Source organism: Nuphar pumila, chromosome 7 (genome assembly GCF_984573655.1).
Source record: "Nuphar pumila chromosome 7, dmNupPumi1.hap1.1, whole genome shotgun sequence".
Lineage (NCBI taxonomy): Eukaryota > Viridiplantae > Streptophyta > Magnoliopsida > Nymphaeales > Nymphaeaceae > Nuphar > Nuphar pumila.
Genome location: NC_143255.1, coordinates 85228209 through 85252987, shown reverse-complemented (window position 1 = coordinate 85252987; position 24779 = coordinate 85228209). Strand labels below are relative to the sequence as shown.

The 24779-nt window shown below is 37.1% G+C and overlaps 1 non-coding gene across 1 annotated transcript; it reads right to left on the bottom strand.

Moving 5' to 3' along the window:
- Window positions 1-23518: 23518 nt before the first annotated feature.
- On the bottom strand, window positions 23519-23623 carry LOC149832417 (small nucleolar RNA R71). The gene has a single exon (XR_016433528.1). It is a non-coding gene; the product is annotated as a small nucleolar RNA R71 (small nucleolar RNA).
- Between the last annotated feature and the right edge of the window lie 1156 nt (window positions 23624-24779).

Here is a 24779-nt window from a genome sequence, read left to right as displayed (position 1 = left end):
GAGAGTGACCTGAATCCGATGATCAGAACATTATGTGATTCTGGTTATCGGATTCAGGTGATTAGAGTTTAAGCCAAAACTCGACGGTGATCATCTATGGCTAAAAAAAATGTATAGCCATTGGCTTGCTAACTTCAGCCATCGAATAATCTTCTAACCAGAGTATAGGAAACAATGTGCATTATGATAACCAGAACAGGGCATAACAATAAAAGAAAATACTGGATAGGAAGACCAGAACGCAGAGAGAAATAAAGACCCATGTAATCGACAATGGAGATGAACTTAAAAGACCAAATTCATTGCCATGGAGCGCAATGATCGCACCACCGATGAATCAAATCTATATAAAGAAAACAAAGAAGGTGAACCACAATCAAATCTATAGATTAAGAAAACCCAATGAGATAAGCTGGGAATCCAACGTAATTTTGAAAATCTGAATATAAACGAGACATAAAATTCTATAGACGGAATATCAAGACCAGCAGAAAATCAAAACAAACAAAAACAAAATCAAAGGGGAACCCCAAATCAGGATGGACAGGAGGAAAAACATGGATCAGAACTAGCAAAATCGTAAGTACATAAAAAAAATGTTGGAACAGGATTTGTTCCCTTTGATATCGCACATATGTGGATTGGTTTGCATATCAGCAAAGCAATTAACATGAGCGGTGCTTTAACGGAATACAGAATGATCAAAACTAAGAAAAAAAAAACACAAAAGGGAAGAGTAGCTCTTACCGGTTTTCTTTTGACCGAGGAGGTGCCTTGAGGGAAATCGTTCTTTGATGTCTCACCTAGAAGGAGCCTGGGTGAGGAATTAAGGAAGTTGACCGATCATCCAGAAGCAAAGCCGATGATTAATGGAAGAAATTGATGGATAGTGGCTCCTCCGGAGGGAAATCGATGCGATAGATAGAGCAAAACTGGATGATGCTGAAGGAGAATTTGCTGCCTCCAAGTGGATCCCCCCCTCCTTTTTCGCTTCTGGCTGGCCTTCCTTTATAGAGGAAGGAGAAGCCTCGAGAGAACCAAGCTTTTGTTGCAGATCGATGGTCTTAGTGAGAGGCCAATGATCGGAGGGTGAAGGGCTCAGTGGAGGCCTCCAGAAGGGGTTCGTTGAAGATCAATGGTGGGAGAGCCATCCTGCGATGGAGGCTTCTAAAGGAGGAAATATGCGGGAGGGTTCCGTTACAACTTTTTCCTATTTCACACAGGTGGTTCCCTTTTTAAGAAATTTCGAAAGATTGTTTAAGAAATGAGGTTTTTTGGAAAAATTGTTTTTAAAAGTTTCAAAAGTTTTGAAAAATCACTTGTTTTTCTTGTAATCTTTCTCATTTTTTATTTTTTATTTTTTATTTTGGTTTTTAGTTTATTTTTCTATTTTTTTTGTATTTTTAGAATAAAATCCTAAAGCTTTACGAGAAATCAAAGATTTAAAACTAATTTTTTTTGTGTTTTTGTAAAAATATTTATAAAAGGGGATTTTTCTGAGAATTTAAAAGCTATTTTGAGAAAATTTCTTCAGAAATGGGTTTTGATCCGGATTTTTGGAGAAAATATGGATTTAAAGTACTAGATTCGGATCCGGAGTTTGATTTTGAATATATCAATATGGATTTTAATTCAGAGAATCTGAAGAAATGACTTGATTTTCTCAGAAAATGGGGTTAGGGGCAAAAGGGTCATTTTTACAAAACTTTGAAAAATTTGGGGTGTTCACAGATATCAAAAGCTTTATTGAAACTGGTGAATTCCCAGCGGAAATGCCAAGAAAGGAGCAACACGCGGTTCAGCGCATGTTAGCCCGTTATTTCATCCTTGCTGATACTCTTTATCGTCGTGGATTCAGTTCTGAGAATGCCAGATGCTTAGATAAAGATGAATCCAGCGAAGTTGTCCGAGAGGCACACGAAGGGATTTGTGGTGGTCACGTCGGCTACCAAACGCTCGTCAAACAGATTATCCGGGCGGGATATTATTGGAGAACCATGCAGCAGGATTGCCATCAATTTGTAAGGAGGTGCGTCAAATGTCAGATGCACGCACCTTCCATTCATGCGCCAGCCACATACTTGCAATCTGTGGTCTCTCCTTGGCCCTTTTCGATGTGGGCTTTCGACGTGGTTGGCCCAATCACTCCTTCGGCTTCTAATGGCCACCGATACTTCCTCGCGGCTACAGAATACTTCACCAAATGGGTCGAAGTTGCCACTCTCCAGACAGTGGAAGGCCGACATGTGGTTTCTTTTATTCATAAGAATCTTCTTTGTCGCTTTGGCATCCCACATGATATTGTGTCAGACAATGGCAGCCACTTTAAGAATGAGAAGATGAAGACTTTCTGCTCGAATTTCAGGATTCATCACCATTTCTCAGCTCCCTATTATCCTCAAGTAAATGGTCAGGCAGAGGCCACCAACAAGATTTTGATCCGCATTCTAGAAAGAACCGTAGAAACGGGCCGCGATTGGCATGAGAAGATGCATGACGCACTTTGGGCGTACTGAACCACCATTCGGACTCCTACCAATGCTACTCCTTCAGAGCTTGTTTACGGGACCAAGGTAGTATTACCTCTCCACGTTCAGAAGCCCGCACTCAAGTTCGCGTCACTCGTCGAACTTCCGCTTGATCAGTATCAGCAGCAGAGGTTGGTACAACTTGATCTGTTAGATGAGAAAAGGCTCAAAGCAGCGGAGCACGCTCAGGCCTATCGTCAGAGGATAGCTCGGCACTACGCCAAATCGGTTATTGAGAGAAGATTTCGAGTTAATGATCTTGTGCTCAGATCAAAAACTCATCTCAAGCATCGGCCGAAGGGCAAGTGGTCACCCAATTGGGAAGGCCCTTATGTGGTTAAAGAGGCGTTGCCCCGCAATTCCTATCGTTTGATCAACGCAGATAGAGTGAAGCTGTCAGATCCTATTAATGCTCTGCATTTGAAGAGATTCTACACTTAAATTGTTAATTATAGCCTTTTGTACTCTTCAAAAGTCTTTTTCAATAAAGCAATCAATCTTCCATTAAATTCTCACATTCTTCTCCCTGATGCTGGGGCATTTTTATTTTGGATCTATGCTCATTTTCCTTCATCATATGCAGGCAGGATTAGACGAATCCTTTTCTAAAAATCTTACCAGCTTTTTGTTAACTTGTTTAGCTTTATTAAATTGCGTTCATTTCATTTTTTAATCTAATCAAATCTTATCAGTTTATTGTCAATCTTATCAATTTGTCAAGTTTCATTAAGTTTTATCAAATTTTATTCCTTTATCTTTAAAAACCCTTCAGGTTAAGAGATAAACCTGATGCCTCTTTCCCATGAGGTATACTTTTATTTATTTTTCCCCCTCAGGTTAAGGGAAAAACCTGACCCTCGTTGCCCGAGGTGTTCCCATTCAGAATAAGTGATAATCCTGATACACCTCATAGGAGCACCAAGGCTACCCGTGAAAATTCTTTTTCAAAATAAATTCCCAATAAATTTCTTTAAATTCTTCTCCATTTTTATAAATTTTATTCTTCTTCATTTTAAGGGATAAACCTGAATTATTTCCTATAAATTCTTCAATCCACATCAAATTTTATTCTATATTCCCTCAGGATAGGGGAAAATCCGAAAGTCATCATAAATAAATTCAGATCTTAGGCTACCATGGGTCAAGGATCTTGAATGAATCTCTCATCTTCATCGTCGAAATCTATTCATGCTTTTGTCAATCCTTCAAGTTCGGACTCCCGGGTTGGAATCATTTCCTTCCCATCTGAGTTCCAACTCAGGATTTTATTTTCCATTTTATCATTATTTTTAAAAAAAAAAAATATCCGGGTTTCGACTCGAATTTTTCTCTTTGTATATTCTTATTTTTGAAGTCCCAAGTTCCGACTTGAACTTCCTTTTGAATCCAATGCTCGTATTGGACAGATCATTGTGTCGAGAATTCGAGTTTTCAAACTCAATTCTCACTCTTTTCTTATATTTAAAAATCTGGGTTCCGACTCGGATTTTTCTCTTTGTATATTCTTATTTTTGAAGTCTCAAGTTCTGACTTGAACTTTCTTTTGAATCCAATGCTCGTATTGGACAGATCGTTGTGTCCAGAATTCAAGTTTTCAAACTCAATTCTCACTCTTTTCTTATATATAAAAACCGGGTTCCGACTAGAATTTTTCTTTGTATATTTCTTTTTTTGAAGTCTCAAGTTCCGACTTGAACTTCTTTTTGAATCCAATGCTCGTATTGGACAGATCATTGTGTCGAGAATTCGAGTTTTCAAACTCAATTCTCACTCTTTTCTTATATTTAAAAAACCGGGTTCCAACTCGGATTTTTCTCTTTGTATATTCTTATTTTTGAAGTCTCAAGTTCTGACTTGAACTTTCTTTTGAATCCAATGCTCGTATTGGACAGATCATTGTGTCGAGAATTTGAGTTTTTAAACTCAATTCTCACTCTTTTCTTATATTTAAAAATCGGGTTCCGACTCAAATTTTTCTTTGTATATTCTTATTTTTGAAGTCTCAAGTTCTGACTTGAACTTCCTTTTGAATTCAATGCTCACATTGGACAGATCGTTGTGTCGAGAATCCGAGTTTTCAAACTCAATTCTCACTCTTTTCTTATATTTAAAAACCGGGTTCCGACTCAGATTTTTCTCTTTGTATATTCTTATTTTTGAAGTCTCAAGTTCCGACTTGAACTTCTTTTTGAATCCAATGCTCGTATTGGACAGATCATTGTGTCGAGAATTCGAGTTTTCAAACTCAATTCTCACTCTTTTCTTATATTTAAAAAACCGGGTTCCGACTCGGATTTTTCTCTTTGTATATTCTTATTTTTGAAGTCTCAAGTTCCGACTTGAACTTCCTTTTGAATCCAATGCTCGTATTGGACAGATCATTGTGTCGAGAATTCGAGTTTTCAAACGCAATTCTCACTCTTTTCTTATATTTAAAAAAATTGGGTTCCGACTCGGATTTTTCTCTTTGTATATTCTTATTTTTGAAGTCTCACGTTCCGACTTGAACTTCCTTTTGAATCCAATGCTCGTATTGGACAGATCGTTGTGTCGAGAATTCAAGTTTTTAAACTCAATTCTCACTCTTTTCTTATATTTAAAAACCGGGTTCCGACTCAGATTTTTCTTTGTATATTCTTATTTTTGAAGTCTCAAGTTCCGACTTGAACTTCCTTTTGAATCCAATGCTCGTATTGGACAGATCGTTGTGTCGAGAATTCGAGTTTTCAAACTCAATTCTCACTCTTTTCTTATATTTAAAAACCGGGTTCCGACTCAGATTTTTCTTTGTATATTCTGATTTTTGAAGTATCAAGTTCCGACTTGAACTTCCTTTTGAATCCAATGCTCGTATTGGATAAATCGTGGTGTCGAGAATTTGAGTCCTCAAATTCTCACTTGTTTCTTGTATTTGAAAAACCGAGTTTCGACTTGGATTTTCGCTTTTGTATATCCTTATTTTCTCAAAGTTCCGGCTTGAACTTTCCCTGTCGATCCAATGCTCGTATTGGGACCGGTGTTCTCCTTGAACTTTCCCATTCAGGTTAAGGGACAAAACCTGAACTTCCCCTTCAGGATAAGGGATAATCCTGAAACAATGACAATCATTCTCGCTTAAATTCTCAAGTATCTTCGAATGTCAGTCTTGTTTTCAACTCTCCATTCGAAAACCAGTGCTCATACAGGTATGCATTTTTGAAAACCAGTGCTCGTACTGGTACACACCTTCGAAAACCCAGTAATCGTTCTGGTGCATCTTTCGAAAACACAATGCTCGCACTGTTATGCATTTTCGAAACCCAACGCTCGTACTGGGGCATTTTTCGAAATCCAGTGCTCGTACTGGTATGTTTTTCAAATCCAGTGCTGGTACATCTAGCGCTCGTGCTAGTGTCTGGCTGACTGATCAGTTAGCCTTCCCGGTTCAGTCTTTGTACTAACCAATCATCATCATTCAAGCTCTAAATTCTCAATTTCAACCTTCGGGTTATCATTTTGTCAAAATTTCAAATCTTTTTCTCTTGCGAAGGACCCTCTTCAGAGAGAGTTCGAGGGAGATCGTTCCTTTCGCATGCAACCATCTTTCGTTCGCGAGAACCCTCTTCCGGAGGGGAGTTTGAAGGGACTCATTTTCTTCGCAAACAGTTTGCAAAACAACAACCAACTTTACACAAAAGAACCCCTTTTCTTCAAGGAGAGCTTCAACGGAAGCTCGTTTCTTTTTGTGGCCCTTATTTTTTCTCATCTTTGGCCAACCTCTTCATAGAGGAGCCTCTTCTAGGGAGAGTGTGATGGACTCGTTCCTCTGTGATACTTTCTGAACTTTGTTTTTCGGCCACCTTTCTATAAGAGAAGCCTAGAGATAGGGAGTTTTGACGAAAACTTAATTTCTCTTCGAAAATTCCGTTTTGCAAACACCTCTTCTTTCACGGAAGAGAGGAGTATTTCCAACTTCCCATTCAGGTAAGGGCTTAAGCCTGAGTCTCTCTTTTTGGGAAAAAAGAGAGGAGAATTTTGTCACGGACGTGTCAATTTGATATCAAATAATCTCTTTCATCAAGGATTTTAAGAATATTTTGCCAATTTGTTATCAAGTCATTGTTGATCTCAAAATTTTCATCGTATAAAGAACTATCTCAAACTACCTTTAGTATTATTTCCAAAAGAGCAAGACTTTTGTGAAATAAGAACTGAATTCAAACTTTTTCTGTTGGTCAACCAAGAGGATGGAGAAAAATCTTCGATATGACCGGCAAAGGAAAATTCGATGATGTTGAAAAGCCATGAGCGAATTGATATTGATCATAGCTATGACACATTCTTAAAGATTATTCTTTGGCACTAAGACAGTGGAAATATCCTGGGCAGTCAGAAAAGAACCTACCCAATTCATGTCTCCTCAAGTCAGCTAAGCTGCAAATCAAATATCTGCAAAAGGAATCTCTCAATTGTCGTCAAGATGAAGGCGAATTAAGCGAGTAGACCCCCGGGGCCAAAGAAGATTTGAAACATCTCCAAGATGATGGAGTTTGTGACAGATCCTTCCAGGGAAAGTCGGATGACCGTCGAGATGAAGGCGAGTGTGATGGACCTACCGACAAACCCTAAAAGATATTTGATTTCTGCTATCATCTAGAGAATTTTGACCAATAAACCTATATCATCAACCTGATCCCTGAGAAAGAAAAAGAAGGATCAGAGCATCTCCAAGATAAAAAAGTTTGTGACGTACCCTTCCCTGAAAAGAGAGAAAAGTCAGGGCATCTCCAAAATGAAGGATGATGTAAAAACCCAAGAAAGCTCCATGACTCAAGAGAGTGCAAAAAGATCATCATGGGAAATGCCCAGTATATCAAAATGCCCGAAATTGCCAAGAATCATCTTTTTCTATGTGAAATTCTTTTATCAATATCTTTTCACTCAATTGCTTTTATGAAGCTAAAAATATTCCCTCTCTTTTAATATCAAGGAAATTGATGTCTTCCTTAAAGAAGTTCAACAACAACAAACTTTGAATTTGACTCTTGATTCTACAGAGTTAGCCCAATTGAAGCTAATACTCTAGGTAGAAAGAGGTGATATTTTTCATACATAATTCAATCATGCTGAATCAACTACAATTTTGGCATCTTATTGGCAATATTTTCTCATTATCCCAAAATGAAGTGTGAACTTGATGTTCGTTTTGACGTATCCTGACGTCATCCCTCCTTAGGACTGAAAAGTCCTTTCCTTCTGTCTGATCTAAGCGCTCTCAGATTTGCACACTTCCCTGTGTTCCCCATTGTCCCACCATAGACAGTTCTCGCTCAGGATAAGGGTTAAACCTGAACTTCTTGCAAAAATATCTGTTATTGTCAAAAGCTATTTTCAGTCTCAGCAATGAGGCGCCCAAGAACAACCCCTTTTCAAGCTTTAGGGACCTTCATTTTTCATCTTTTTGCAAAACTTCTCTCAGACTTATTGTGCAAAGTCTAGAGGTCCCATCACAGTTTTCCCACTCTTCGAGGATTCTGTATCCATTCAGGCTAAGGATTAAACCTGTTACCTCGCTCCTCGAGGTATAACCCAAAACCTTCTGTGAGAGGTCGTCTGTTTTTAGAAAGTTAATTTAGTCTCAGCAATGAGACGCCCCAGATCATCCCCTTTCCAAAGCTTTAGGGAATCCCTTGTTTTTCTCTTCTCGCAAAAACCCCTTTCGGATTTGTTCGTCCAAATTCCGAAGGTCCCATTATGGTTCCTCTATCCGAGGATTCTGTATGGTCGCCCTTTCAGGTTAAGGGTTAAGCCTGAACCTTGCTTCGCGAGGTGTCCTTTCCGTTCAGGTTATGGTTAAACTTGAATCTCGTTTCGACTGGATATCCTTTCTAGTCCCACCACGGTTTCTTCATCCAAGGAATTCGTGCGATTTCCCCCCACTCAGGTCAAGGGTTAAACCTGAATCTCGCTTTTGCGATGCATTTGATGTCCCATCACGGCTTCCTCGTTCAAGGATTCTGTATGGTCGTCCCTTTCAGGATAAGGGTTAAGCCTGAACCTCGTGCTTCGAGGTATTTTCCCTTTTCAGGTTTGGGTTAAACCTGAGTCTCGTTTCGACGAGGTGTTTTCCTCCAGTCCCATCGTGGTTCTTTTCATCGAGGAATCCATGCTCTGTATATCCATCCAGGAAGGGATCATGCTAGAGTTTCATCTCACGAGGCATTTCTCTCAGAAATGTCCCATCGAGGTCCACTTATATTCCTTTCCCCATCCCAAATTATCTTGATATATCTTCGTCCCATCCAGGTTAAGGGCTAAACCTGACTCATTCCAAAAGATTGATCTCGCCTCTCTCATGTGACTTGATCAAAATCCTTCACCATTTTCGGGACCTTCATTCAAAGTCCCATCATGATTTCCTCATTTCTATCTATTCAGTCATATCATTTTCAAGGATCTTGTCCCCCAGAGCCATTTAGGACGAGGCTTTAAGCCTGAAAAGCCATAATTCTTCCACATCCAGTTCAGATATGCTGAATGGAGCATTTTCAAAATTTGGAGTGTTATCTTTGCCACTAAGCTCGGTTTCTTACCGGCTTAGTAGCAAAGAGGGGCATCTGTGAACACCCCAAATTTTTCAAAAGTTTGTAAATATCCCCCTTTTGCCCTTTATCTTCATTTTCTGGTTAATTGAGTCAGTTTTTAAATCTAAATTCTATTTTATTTCTCAAGATTTATTGAAATTAAATTCATTTCATAGATCTGACTCAATTTCGGATCCGGATCAAGATAAAAGATCCAAATCTGAGCTTCGTTGTCCAATGTTTAAAATCAAATTTTCTAAAAATAACTTTTTGAAAAGCTTATACACTTCGTCCAGTATCCGTTTGGATCCATCATGTTATATTTCTCGATTCGAGTTTCAAAACTCGAACATTTTCACAAAACTTGGGTTCAAACCGATTTTCTGAAGAAATTTCCCCAAAAATGACCTTGATTTCTCAGAAAAAACCACTTTTGTAAATATTTCTCAAAAATACAAAAAAAAAAGTTTTAAATCTTTGCTTTTCATAATTTTAGGGTTTTATTCTAAAAATGTCATATATATATATATATATATATATAAAATGTCAAGAAAAAAACAAAAACAAAAAAAAGAAAATAGAAAAAATAGAGCACAAAAATAATCCTTTGAAAACACCTTTTGAGAATCGAGTTTTATGAAAAACACCTTTTTTTTAAAAAAAAAAATTTGTTAGGGAGCCCCCTCTTCGTAAAAACCCGAAAATAAAAAGACCCCTCTGTAAATTTATCCTTTTAGGGTTTTTACGAAAAACCTTTCGTAAGAGAGAGGGTTACGGCGCCTCTCTCCCTCTCTCAGTCTCTTCTCTCGCCTCTCTCACCAAAACCCTCAGCCAATCGCCTCATCTTTTTCCCCCATCAGCCGCCCGATTCCCCTCTTCGGCTCATCGCAGCCATTGACCCTTCTTCACTTTCCACCCCTGCGATCAACCCCCATTTTGATCCTCAACCCTCGATGCCTAACGACCTCTCCCCCTCTGAGGATCGGCTAGGGTTTTGGCTTTCCGCAGGATACAGTAGGCAACACCAAGGATGCAAGATGGAGGGAGACGATCGGCCAATCTCCAAAGCCCTTCTCATCCACCCTCCATCTGCAACAGAAACCCCCTTCTCGAGGTTTCTTCGACGTCTATAAGAGGGGGGGAGAAGAAAAGCAAAAGGAAAAAAAAAAGGCACCCATTATTCACATCATCGATCTTCTTAAGAGATAGTTTTTTCGCATCTGCTATCGGGCATCCATCTTCTTTGAGTAACACCCATCACGAGTAATCTTCATAGGAATCTCAAGCAGCCAGTCTTCTTCCCCAATCAGCAGGCACCCAGGTTGCTGAAGGAACGAACTATCTCTCATTCGTCAAAGGAAGGAGCAGAACCAAGAAGACCAGCCACTTCTGTAAAGGGGAATACGATAAATCCTTTTCCCCTGTTTGTTCTTTTCTCCTTTCTTTACATCAGTCCTTATTAACGCACTCCGGAGGGACTGGGATTGCTTATTGCAACACCGATCCTTCTATTGTGCAACAACCAACGGAATGATATCAGATTCCCACATTTTTTTTCTTTCTTTCTTTTTTTTTTCTTTTTCTCTCTTTCTTTAGTTTTGTTACGAATCGCTCACTGTGTTTAGTATTTGCTCACGGTTACCGAAGTTCCTCTGTTAATTTGACATCTTATTCCTTTAATAGAAGTTGTTACTGAACTTGTACATTCTTTAGTCATTCATGTTGTTAAATTTGTTACGGTCGCAGACCACTGTATTTGTGTAAACACCCCAAATTTTCACCCTCATCCAGTGTTTGTCCATTTCATATGCAATTGCATATCATTGCATACATTTTGCATCTCATTTCATTGCATTGCATTGCATTACATGTCATTGCATTTCATTCTTGAGATCCAGCACTCCTATTTTCAAAATATTTAATTCAGATTCGAGTTTTAAAGCTTTTCTTTCAAAATCAATTTCAAAACCTGGGTTTTTATTCAACATTCTGTCATTTTCCAACCCCAGGACTTTAAATTTCGAAATATTTTCTCAGAAAACAATCTAGATTCATTTTAACTTCAAATTTTAATCGATTTCAATTCACAGATGAGGCCCATTGAGATGCTGTCACTTCTGAATTCCTTTATTCATCAAATTTCTGAAATTTTTAAAAGTTTCAGTCCGATCAGGACTCTGTCTTAGAGTCCTAATCCGGTCAGGAGTCTGTTTTACTTCCATTTTCAATCTTTTCCGTTTGTTTTCGAAATTTAGGTCATTTTACAGAGTCCAGTTAGTTCAGGACTCTATTTTAGAGTTCGGTCGAGTTAGGAGTCTAACCCTGACTGTGTTTTCTGACTTATTTCATCATTTCTTGATAAAATCTTTCAAAAATTCTTACATTTGAATTCTAAAATTTAAAATCTCAGAGTCCTAAGAGTTCAGGACTCTAATTCGGAGTTCCAGTTCGCTTGAGACTCTACTTTCAAAACTTTGAATTTCAACTATTGATTTTAACCCCTTTTCAAAACCATTTTTAGTGTTTATTTCAAAATTCTTCAAAACTCGATGTGGGCCCACTCAGTTGGCACCATATCCAGAGGAGTTATGACTCGATTAGAACCCTATGCCATTTCAAAAATTCTAATTTTAAGTTTACTTTTGAAAATCTTTTGAAAACTCCTTCAATTTCAAGTTTTAAAATCGCTTTTTGAAAAACTCAAGTAGGGCCCACTCGGGGTGGTGCCATATTCGAGTCAGTCAGGGCTAGGCTAGGGTTAGTTGATGTCTTGGTTAGTGTTAGAGGTTTAGAAGAGTCAAAACCATTTTGAAAAACTCATTTTGAAAGTTAGTTTTTAAAACTAGTGTTTTTAAAGGTTTTTAAAGGTGTTTTAAAAAGCCAAATGTAGAAAATGCCAAGTGGCATTACATTTGGGGATTTTTTAGGAAAGTCTAGGGGTTAATTAGGCATTAGTTTAGATAATTTAGGCTAGGGGTAGTTAGGTCTTTCCACCCAAAAATCACCCCCCCTTAGAAGAGTCCAATTTTTTTAAAACCTTTTATTTTTAACCTAAATTTTTTTTATAAATAGAAGGCCATAGGGGGTCGATTTTTCCATCTCTCTCTCCTATTGGATTCTTGGAGATTCTCTCTCCTCTCCAGCCCTTCCTCCATTGCAGCCACCAAAAGGTAATTATTTTGTTTAATTTTTAGCTTTTATTTCATGTTTTTAATACTTTTAAATCAATTTTAGCCATTAATACCTCCTATTGTATGGATTAAACCAAGATCCAACCTCAAGAACCATCAAGAATCAGAAAGAATGATCCAAGAAGGTGATCTAACCCTGTTTTGGGTGATTTACAGGGATTTTAATCCATTAGAATTAATTTTAATATGATTCTTTGCATTATTAACCTATAAAATACATGATTTACCCTTTTAATGGGTTAAATCTATGTTTTAAAGGTGATATCAAATTCCAGCCATTGATTCCCTATTTTTATTTTATTTTTATGGTTTATTCATGCTTGTTTTACGTTATATAGCATAGAAATAATTTTTATTTACTGTTTTATGGTTTATTTTATTGATTTACATTAATTAATGCATGGTTTTTCAAGTTTCTTAAATTTCTGTGTGTTTTAGGTTTAGAACAGTAAAGATAATGTTATTTCGGATTGAAGTACTCATTGTTTATTTCTGATTCTTTTATATGTGATGCATGCATGAGTTATTGAGTTACTGTAGAAAAATCAGAGGTTTTGGATCTCGGGAACTCTGTAAAAAAAATCAGACATCAAATCGGGTTTTTAAAGCTTTAAAATCGTGGTTAAAATCAAGAAGGTAACTTTCTGTTATGATATTTCTCTCATCTTATATCCGATTTTAGATCTGTAAAGTGATATGGCTTCACATTGAGTAGATATGTCTGCTGTAAAATTTTCAGATTTTTTTATCACTGTTTAATATTTTTCCTCTTTCAGAGAATCTGTTTTTAAATTTAAAACTCGTTAGGGTTTACCAAAACCCTAATCAGAATTGTGTTAGTCATAAATCCCAAACCACAGATCCGATTCATGATCTGTAAAAAGTGAGTATTCTTATTTTTCTGTCTACGATTCACCACTAAAATTTCAGAGATTTTTGTTTAAGATTGCTATTTATGTCTGTATTTTCAATCTGAAGTAGCCGTTTTAATCCATGTTAAAAGTGATATATTTTAGCTCAGATTGCCAAAAGCGTTTTTCCCTAACCAGAGATGCTTTTTACGATCTGTAAATTGGGAAATCTCTGTTTTTATTCTTAGTTAGTCTCTGTAAAATTTCATAAATTTTCATGGAGATTTGACCCCTGGTTCGGGTCTTAGATTGAAACTGGTTGATGAATTAGGTCAAAAATAGCATATTTTTAGGGTTTGATGCAATTTTCGGGTTGATTTAATGTCAAAAAATTATTTTTATAATTCTAAGTCAAAACTAGGGTTATAACAAGTGCAGATACCAAATTTTATGGATTTTGGAATCCATTTGATGTCTGAATTAATAAAATTGCAAAACAGGCCCCTGAAAGATCCAAAAACACTGCAAAAATCACAGTTTTTGTGATATTGTTGGATTTTCGTATATAAGCATATAGTTTTAGGGTTTAATTATGTTTTTAAGCATATTAGGATGCTTTAGGTTTAATTTTGCAGTTATTTTATTTCATTTAGGGCATAAAACCCAAATTTTTACCAAAATATCTTTCTAAAAACCCTGATTTCAAGGCCATAGTCTTGCTATCAGGGGTAATTTGGTCATTTGACCTCAATTTCGAAATCCCTAACCCTAGTTTTCATATATTTAAGTATGTCACATCATATTTAGCTTAGTTTATTTCATCTAAACTTCAAAACTTGCATTTTTACCAAATATCTTTCTAAAACCCTAATTTCAAGGCCATAGTCTTGTTATTAGGGGTATTTTGGTCATTTGGACCCCAATTTCGAAATTTCATATCTTATATTCATTATTTGCTCAATTTGATTTTATATCTTTATCATTTTTATTTAAGGGAATCAAGGAAAAGGCTTATATCTAGCAAAATCCAGCAATTTCCCGATATTGCTGGATAAATCTAGAAAAGCCAACATATATTCACTAACCAAGTTTTCTAGTTTTGCAGGTACATTGAAGACTTTATTTTCCTTTAATTTCTTGTATTTAAATTTCAATAGTGATGTAATTTGTAATTAAACTTTGGAATAAGAATTTACATTTCCTGCTTAGCTTAGGCTGCATTGCATATAGTTTATTTTTTTTAAATAATGTTAATGTGTGATGGATGATGATTCATGCATATTCAAACTCACCATGGTCTACACGAATGGCACATGCACTAGCTTCTATGAAGTTTATAAACTTGGTGGAATTTGTATTTATGGCCATAGTCAGAATACGAATGATACTTAGATTTATGATCTTCACATTAGCCACATTCAGCCTACACTCTTAGGCTAACTTCAAAATGCACTGCATTTCTCAAAAATACAAAGAGTTTTTCCCAATTCCTCAAAATCATATTCATTCATTTCATGAATTCTCCAATTCAAATTCCAAGTCAAAGGAATCAAATTCTTCAAAATTTCCTAAGTCTTATTCAAAATCGATTTTCTTAAAATATGGATTGCCAATGATATTTCAAGTATTTCCTAAGTTCCAAATTCGATTTTTCTAAGTTATATTTTCAATTTCAAAGTTTGAATTCAAAGAAATCAAGCTTTCTAGAGTTAGTTCACATTTCTCAAAATCGATTTTCACAAAAACCTCTAAATTCTGCAGAAATCAATTTTCACTTTCTCAAATACAGTATTTCAAATCCCAATTCACGATTTTCCATGTGATGTCATTTCCTAAATTTCCTAAATATTTCAATTATTCACAGCAAACATCATGTTTTCAAATGTGTATTTTCTGAAAATTTATAGCACATGCCTGATTCTATGTGCATTTAGAAATTAGAATATGATTTAGATAAGTTGAATAGAGTAGAGCATAAGATTGATCCTTGGTTCAATTACCCCTGTTAAAGGTGGCAGGAACGGTTGAACCTCGTACCGACAGGCGAGTCCCATTCTACGGAATTTTCCCGCATTTTAAAAACGGAGGTGAGTTATTTTCAAAAACTTTTTCAAAGGTCAGTTTGATTTGCAAAAGTAAAATTTTGCGATGATAACAATTTGTAAGTTTCTCTTTTAGCCTATCATCTAGCTTTGCTTCACAAACTTTTTTTTCAGTATCATTCTATAAAGTTTCTTCATGATATCTCACAGTTTAGTATTATTAATCTGTTTCGTCTTCATGATTTGTTTCTTGCAGGAGTAATTGTTTGAATTGGATAATACCACTGTGATTTAATATTTCTTGAATTTGATTCATTGTGCCTTGCTCATAATCACTGCATCTTCTTCCCCTAAAAGGGATGTTGTGCTCTCTTTTACAATGAAATTGCATTTTGTTTCCTGCGATTAAGGCAAAGTGGAGAAGCCTAAAAAAAAAAACCGAGCCTGCATTCTATGCATTTCTTGAAGTCTCTTTCAATGCCTATTCTGTTTTAATCAATTTTCTCTATTTTGACCTGTTTGCTTCAATCTGCATTACTTATTGCATTCTCATGTTTATCAAATCATATGAGGCGTCAGGAATCTATCTCAATATAGACAGAGATTACTGTACCATCGAGATATCTACCATCGGATTGAGCCCTGACCATCTGTGTTTTTACTATGATGCTATATTTGGTAGTAGGTTGTTATTTTTTTTCATGTCTTTTCCACACCCCTGGTCCGGATCCTGTGACCAACTTAAAATTGGTGACGTGGATGACATGAAAACTCGACCCTGCTTTTCCAGTACCTTTCATTATTTACATGCCTCATTATGCTTATCTAAGCAGATTAACGTCAATACACTAGAGTGGGTCGGTTAATTAAAGACATGAGGTAGTATCTCGATTCAGCAATCGTCCATGATGGGCAATAAGTCAAGGATATTGCTGTCAGCATGAATGGTTTCAGCTCAATACCTTCTGTTTATCATCACCACCATGGCATTTTCATTATATACTAATTAATTATATGATTCCTGATTGTCTTATCTTGTAGCACATTTGAAGTGGATATTTACATTAATATCATTCTCGCAATCTCATTACATCAAGGTGGAGCTTCAGATACCCAGTTTGACTGCGTGAGTTGGGATTTTAGGTCCACAGATTTGCAAATATTGTGGTTGTTCCAGTTATGATTTCGCCATGGCAAACTTCACATAATTTTATTCTCTATATCTCGTCTGTTGTAATATGCTGATCTCTGCATCCTGGCCTTCACTTGTATATTATTGCTGACATGGGAAGAAAATCAGGTTTAGAGTTTGCGCCACCACTCACAGCATAGTGTTGCCAAGTATGTATATGTGAATCGTTGTAGGTTATTACTCAGTGTAACCTCTGCTTACTCTCATGTTGTGCACAGCTAATGCACCTCATATGTCTCCTCTTTGAAGCTTCATTCGCCCTCCGCGGCATCCATATATTTCCAGACTCACAATGGCTACAGCTGCCTTATAACGCATGATTGATAATCACATATCCTGGTTTGAGATTGATATGTTCTTATTTTTTCTTTTTTTTCTTTTTACAGGTATAATCTTGCTGGCCTCCGCCCATCTACACACTGCCCAGCTACCTGATCACCGGTGTCACCAACTACCAGTAAGGTATGTTTGGTAGTTACGTTTTTGCATCTGTGTTCGGGATCATGGTAATCGGTCACTGTCGAGCCCTATATCTAAGTCATACCATGTTATTTTAATTTGCCCTTTCACTAAGATTTCCATACATAAATTTTAAACACTATTCCTGCTAATAATCATACTGACAGATCAATTTAATGCTCAACTCAGCTTAAAAGTTTGGATCAAGTGCCATGTTTTAAAAGTTAGGATTAAGGTCCTACAAGCTATTTCAAATATGGCATTTAGAGTCAGCCTTTAGGGAGCGTTGTGTGCGCATCCTTGTTTGTGCAGTTATAAGTGTATAATATCTTCTTGTGTGCTCCTGTGTATATCAAAAACTTCTTTAAAACCCTGGGTACACTATTTAAAATTTCCCTCTATTTTCGAAAACCCCAGGTGCATATCTTCCCTTTACCTATATTCTTTTCCCTTTTGTATGTCAAAACTTTTCTTAAAAACCCTGGAAAGTCTTTTTCAAGTCCCTTGTTCTTCCCAAAATTTCCAGGATTTATGTCTGTCCTCTTCTTTCATCAAAAGTCTATCTGTAAGTCCTGCATTCTATCTGACTCTTTTCCTCTCTTGCCTCAGTATCATTCTGATGGCATCCGAATCTCCCGATGCTATCTTTCTCACGGATCATGTCTTCTTTCAAATAAGGGATGAAACCCCAGATCATCGGGTCATCCAGTCTCGTACCTTCTTCCCTCGGTGGTATTATTCTTGGTTCGCCACCTTCTCGCGTATGTTTCCAGACCACTTGGATGAGTGCGGATTGGAGATGGCATCGGCAGTTGGCAAGCGAACCATCAACGACAGTCTGATTCAAGCTATGGCAGAACGGTGGAATCCGCGTACCTGCACATTTTGGTTTTCATGGGGAGAGATGACTCTGCTAAAGGATGAGTTTAGTGACATCATGGGATTGCCAGAACCAGCTGGTCAGCCATACGATCCGGTCGAGCAGCAGTTCCTGATCAATGTCAAAGGGATAGATGTTCGAGAAGCATTGGCCAGAGCTACAGGGAGAAGATCTTGGCCTCTCACAGAGATCAACGGAAGTCAGTTCATCGACCTGTTTGGACTCTATCGCAAGTATGGGGCCTACGAAGAAGTCAATACTATGTCTCGAGCAGTGAAAGAAAGAATCCAACATGCCATGGTCCTATGCATAGTGGGACTAGCGTTCTTTCAGGATGGTCAAAACTTCATCGACGTCAGAGTCGCCCAACTCTTTCGAAGATGGGGAAGCAAGCAGACCCGTTAGCTTTCGGTGTCCATGGCAGCTCTAGCCTTCCTCTACAAAGGCTTAGCTCGTTTCGCCCTCCGAGAGACTGATGATGCATGAAATGTGCATCATGTTAATAAGTTTTTCATGCATTTTGTATCAAGTTTAAAGTTTTAAACCCATTTTAGATGTATTTTGATAGTAAGGGGTTATGGTTCGAATTTCAGAAAAATCAGAGTTAAAATAAGAGAGTTATGGCTATTTTAGTGTTTGGGCACGAATTTCGAGGTGGATCGGATCCATATCCGACCCAATTAGGTTATTTGGACTTTGGATCAACCCTTAGAAAGCCCAAAACCCAACCCACATGCCTATCCATATCCAATTCAAAAAGTTTTGCAGAAAACCCCCCAGAAAGTGGCGCCTAGCAATTTTTTATTTTTTAACCTTATTTCTGAAAAATGTCAAAATTATAAATAGTTTTTTTTAGAGGAACCCTAGGCGTCTTTGGCTTTGTTTGGACGCCCCTTGCAGTGCCTCTAGCTCCAGCACCTCCTTCCTCTCCATTCTCCCACGTTTTGGCCATTGAAGACCGGTTTATGCTTGGGTTCCAAGCATATTTTGATCTCCCTTGTGTTTTCTTTGCATTTCTTTCTTCTTCCTTGCTGTGTTTTCACAATTTTGATGTGTTTTTTCAGGTGTAGCAGAGGTGGAGACTACTAACCTTGTGTGGGAGTGCGAAACACACCAACAAGGTGAGCCGGCCCTACCTCCATCCGGTTTTCTACACCATCCGATCGAGAATCGACGTATACTCCATCTTCGGTGGATCTCCAACGTGTAGCAACTGCGAAGGTGCTGTTTTTTGGTGAAGTCCAACATTCTCGAACTGTTTGGGACGTCAAGATCAAGCCACGGTCCGCTCTTCTTCATCCCCCTGGTCGTCGGATCTTCCAAGAGGTAGGTCTTCTTCTTCCTTCTCTTCTAGCTAAAACCGAAATTGTGTGTTTGATTTTATTTTTTTATTTTATGTGTGTTTCTTATTTTTCTTTTTGTTTCAACCTTAGATTAGATTTTGTGCATAAGCCAGCACGTTAGCTTAGGTGTAGTTGTTTGATTGATTCATTTGAATCGAGTTTTTTTTTATTTTTCAACCAAATCGTGAAAATCGGCTAGATCTTCATCTAGCCGATTCTTCAAGTTTGTCATAGGTGTTCTTGGTTCTGTTCTATTGAAAATCCAATTATAAAATTTCATTTTGATTCATTTTATTCGTGGGATTTGATTGTGTCTTGCTTTGCTTTCATTTTTGAAAAGAAAAAAAAATCGGCTAGATTTATTCTAGCCAATCTTTGCAATTTCGTTAAATGTGTGTGTTTAGGTTGGTAAGTCATGTGGTTTGCTATGTGTTTTGTATGTTAACAGCAGCATAAAATTGTGTTAGTTCATTTCATTGTTTTAGGATTGTTCTAAATAATTGTTTTAATCATTTTGTTTTTTTTTTGTGTTTTGTGTCTATTGAAAAAAATTACAAAAATCGAGTTTTATTTTCTTTATGTTTTGATGAATTCTAGCATAGTGCTGTTCATGTTTGCATTTGTGTAATTAGGAGTTCTTTTTATTATATTTTACTTTAGTTTTATCAAAATAGTGGTTACTTAGTTTAATCGTTTTTTGTTAGTTTATATTTTTATTTTTGTTGGTCTTCTTCTTCCTCAAGGTGGGGCGGCAGCCATTAGAGCTCCAATTGAGCTCTAGGTCGATTTTTTAGAAAGTATTAATTGTAATTAGGTAGGTTAGGAAGGTGTCTAGGTTCAATGTATTAGGGTTTATTGCCTTAGCCGTTTTTAGGGGTCATTTAAGTAAGTTTTGGGAATTAGGGTAGCATTTAATCCTAGAAAATCATTTTTCTATTTAAATCCTTTTATTCCCTAGGTAGTTTTAATTGCATTAGTTTAGAAAGTAGCACCATTAGGGTTGGCGATTTTTGAGAAGGAAGGTAATTAAGGTAATTGCATTTGAAAAGTTTTTGGAAAGAGTAGTTTCTTCAAAAATTGTGTGGAGCATTCAAAAGAGCATTAAATTTTGAATGTGCATTAAAGAAAGGAGTTACTCATTGGCTTTGGAAAGTGTTTTTGAAATTTAATTAAACCTCCAATCTAGGCTCCACGATTTCCATAAAGAAATAAAAGCAATTTAATTCCATCTTGAAAAGCAAAAATCGTGGGTTTTTAGATTGGACTTTTCATTTTTCCAAAGAAAGCCTTTAAACATAATTAAGGAGTGTAACTCCCTCATTAAGTTGGTGATTTTTGAGAATCCAAATCATTTCAAATTTTGAGCATTGCTACTTATTACCTTATTTTCCAACTTTCTACATTAAAATCGTTAACTTTGAATTAATTTTAGGATAATTAAGAGGCTACTACTTTAGTCGACCCAATTAAGTGAGTCAAACCCTAGTCTAAACCCACCCGAGCCTACCTTACCCAACTCGAGCCTAGTCAAACCTAACCTAAGCTTGGGTCAACCGAGTCCAACCTAACCTAGTCAAAACCGAGCCTAGCCTAAGTCAAAGTATAGACCAAACCTAGGTCGAGTCAACTCTAGGTCAAGTCATAGACCAAGACCTAACCCTAGTCAAGTCTTAGTCCAACCCAGAGTGAGTCAAGACCGAGTCTAGGTCGAGTCAACCTTAGTCCAAGTCAAACCTAATCTAGGTCAAATCTAGGTTGAGTCAACCGAACCTACCTATTTAAACCTAACCTAAGTTTAAGTCAACCGAGTCTACCTAACCTAATCTAAGCCAAGCCTAGTTGAGTCAACCTTTGTCCGAGCCTATCTTATCCAACCTAACCTAAACCGAGCCCACGTAAACCAAACCGACCTTAGTTGACTAAGTCAACCCTAAACCGAGTCCAACCTAGTCTTAGTTAAACCTAACTTAGTCAAGACTTAACCCTAGTCGAGTCTTAGTCCAACCCAGGGTGAGTCAAGACCGAGCCTAGTTTGAGTCAACCTTAGCTAAGTCAAAACCGAGTCCACCTAAGTCAACCGAGCCTAGTAGAGTGGACCCTAGTCCTATTTCAACTCCATATTTTATTGCTCCCTTTTATTCTCATTCTTTTTAGATTTAATCCATAGTGATTTTAGAATAGCTAGTATAGTTATTTATTTAATTGTTTTAGTTAAGTTTTATATTTGTTGATTTGATGTGTGCTTGTTGGTTTGTTGTATGTTAATAATTTAGTTAGTATAGTGCATTTAGTTTATATTTGGTGCAGCACTTAGTCATATAGTTAATTGCATGATTTAGTGCCTTAGTTGTAATTGCATTATTATTTCATTTAGCTATTAGTCATAAAATGCATATCATACTTCATTTAGATTTCATTTAGCTTCATCGTAGTTAATATCAGCATATAATCAGTCATATAGGATCATTTAAATCTGCATTACATTTAGATTACATTCTTAGTGTGTAAAATAGATTAATAGAGTGAATAGTGCATTGAAAGAAAAGACTGATTTTTGCTGCATCGCACTATCGTAATTTTGTAGGCAAAAATTTTGCGTTTTTAGCAAATTTTTGTTCTATTCACTTTATCAACGTGTTATCTGACTGCAGACCAAATTTCAGCTCTTTCGGAGTTGATTTGGTATGATTTTTAAGCGTTTTGCGAAAACTACTTTTTCTGGTTTTTAAATTACAGGACTTTCGATATCCTGATTTTTCCCAGTTTTGAAACGCTTATATCTAGAGTTTCGGATATTGTTTTTTCGTTCTGTAAAAACTGTTAGATTGTTTAATCTGTCAGTTACAGAACATAACAAGTTTTGGGAAAATTGGACCTCGTTTTCCTTGTCAAGCAGTGGTTTTCCAACAACCTATCAGAATTCTATTTTACACTAGTTAGGGGCAGTTTCGTAATTTTCTTAGTTTCTGCATTTTAGACCTGTTTTCAGTAATGTCTGCATTTTAGGAGCTGCATAATCATCATAGATCATTAGTAGAATTAATTTAGTTAATTTTAGAATTAGTTTAGTATTTTATTTCATTATTGTCTGATAATTTGCATTTGTTTTATTAATTTCGTAAAATTAGACTTAGTTTTATTTATTGTTTTCATTGTTAGGATAGATTACTAACTTTGTATTTTCCTTCATTTTTAGGTTGAAAAGCATATTTAGTTTACAGGGTTATTGTCCAAGTGCGAAGAGTGAATAATTGGTGAAAAGATAGAAATACCCTTGGTGTGGAGCAGAAGACTTAGTTGTTTTTTTATTTTCATTTTAGTGATTAATTGTAGTTGTATTAGCTTTATAATTGTAGATTGAGATTTGTAATTAATAAATTAAATTTTACAGAAATATCTTGATTAATTCCTGTTCTCTGAGGATTCGACCCGTACTTACCATTTTGTGGAAAGTCGATTTTTATACTTTTGGTTGACGATTTTCCAAAGTTTTATTGAAAATAATTGTTTTAAAAATATCATCTCAAAATATCAACCAAATTTTTGCGCCGTTGCCGGGGAACGGCGAATTAATTACTTTATTTCTTAGAGTTTGATTTATTAATTTGTTTTAGTTAGTTAATTAGTTGTTTTCTTTTTAGTTAGTAGGATTAGTAAGTGAATATAGGATTAACATAGTTAGTAAATATAGGATTCACGTATTGTTCTTTCTAGGATTCACTTAATTTTCATTCTGTAAGGAGCGATTGGACAGGTGGGTTTTAGAAAAACTTAGTTTGTGATTTCCTGTATTTATTTGTTTCAGTATTGTAGAATAGTTTACTTTGTTATTTCTTTATTTAGTTATAGAATTCTGACATAGATAGATAGCATCTCTGTTTCGTAGTACTGTTATTTGTTTTATTTACATTTTAGTACTTGTGTTAGTTTAGATTTAGATTTAGGTTGTTTGCCTACATCTAGTCTTAGTACCAGTGTATGCAGGGGAGACGAGGTTTAGGAACCCCATTACACCCATTTGTTGACAACCCAGAGAGAATTTTACATTCTCATCGAAGTTCGACAACAATGGCTGACATGGATCCTCCACCTCCACCCCCAGTTCATCCACGTCCCTTGCGGGAATACTTTATTCCCACAGATTATGTCCAGGCATCCTGCATTCGGAGACCCGATGTAGGAGCGCCACATTATGAGATTAAGGCCAACATTATTCAGATGCTCCCATCTTTTTATGGCCTTAGTCATGAAGATCCCTACCGACATTTAGATGAATTTTTCAAAATCTGTTCTACTATAAAGATACAGAATTTCGATGATGATGCTTTGAGGTTGACTCTATTTCCTTTTTCATTGAAGGACAAAGTCAAGTATTGGCTAAAGTCCTTAGATTCTGTAGAAATAGAGTCCTGGGATCAATTGCAACAGGAGTTTCTTCGAAAATACTTTTCCATTGGTTGTACAAACCAATATTGTAGAGCCATCACTAGCTTTTTAGAGCTAGATGGTGAGCGCTTTCATGAGACCTGGGAGAGAATGAAAGATCTCCTCAGGAAATGTCCTCATCATCAGGTACCGAAATGGCAACTGGTGCAGAGCTTCTACGATGGATTGTCTGACAAGAATCGTCAGATGATCGACTCTTCATGTGGAGGGACATTCATGCTGAAGAGCGATGATGAAGCATGGAGGTTATTTGATACATTGGCCGAGAATTCCCTCCACCATGCTTCAAGCTATCATTCTGATAGAGCCACACCCAACATTCAGAAGAAAGCTGGTGTTCTTAAGATTGATCCATCTACTGCACTACAGTGCAAGGTAGACATGATTGCTCAGAAGGTGGACCAGCTTCTCTCAGCACCGGCCACTACACATTAGGAGTGTACTCTTTGTGCCAGTCCGGCACACGATATCACTGAGTGCCCTTCGGCATCTCAGTACCCTGAATTTGTTCAAGAACAAGTTCAGGCAGCTTAGGGTTACGTCAGACCGCCGAATAACCCATTTTCATCGACATATAATCCGGGTTGGCGTAACCATCCCAATTTTTCATGGAAGAATTCACAGTCTTCCATGCAGATGCCTACATCCTCTCAGCCAAATCGGCAGCCAGCTTTTACTCAGCCATTTCAAAGACCGAGCTATTCTCAGTCTTCTTCTTCTTCAGTCCCTTCCCCGATTCAGCAGGAATCTGCCCCGCAGACATCTTTTGAGGAGAGACTTCATCAGGCATTCCAAGAGGTGAAAACCTCTAATCAGAATGCCTTCGAGAAGTGTAGCCAGATTTTGAGCTCACATACGCAGTCCATTGCGAAGTTAGAGTCGCAAATGGGACAGTTAGCTAAGGCTATTAGTAGGAGACTCGAGGGTACATTGCCGAGTCAGGCTGTCATGAACCCGAAGGGCAAGGACCAGATGACTGGAGGCCTGTTTCATACTGAGACACAGCAGCAGGCCAAATCTATTATGGCCCCGAGGAGTGGACGTGAGTATCACGTCAGGAGTAGAGAGAGAGAGAGAGTAGAGAGAGGATAGAGGAGCCAGAGACCATTGTTTCACCTACGTCGGCTCAGCCATCATTATCATCCTTATCCCCATCTTCATCTTCATTATCTTCATCATCATGATCTTCATCCTCAATGCAGAAGAAGGATAGGAGTGAGACTTCTCACAAAGAGGAGGAGCCAGCAGAGTATATTCCCCCACCACCCTATCCCAAAGCATTAG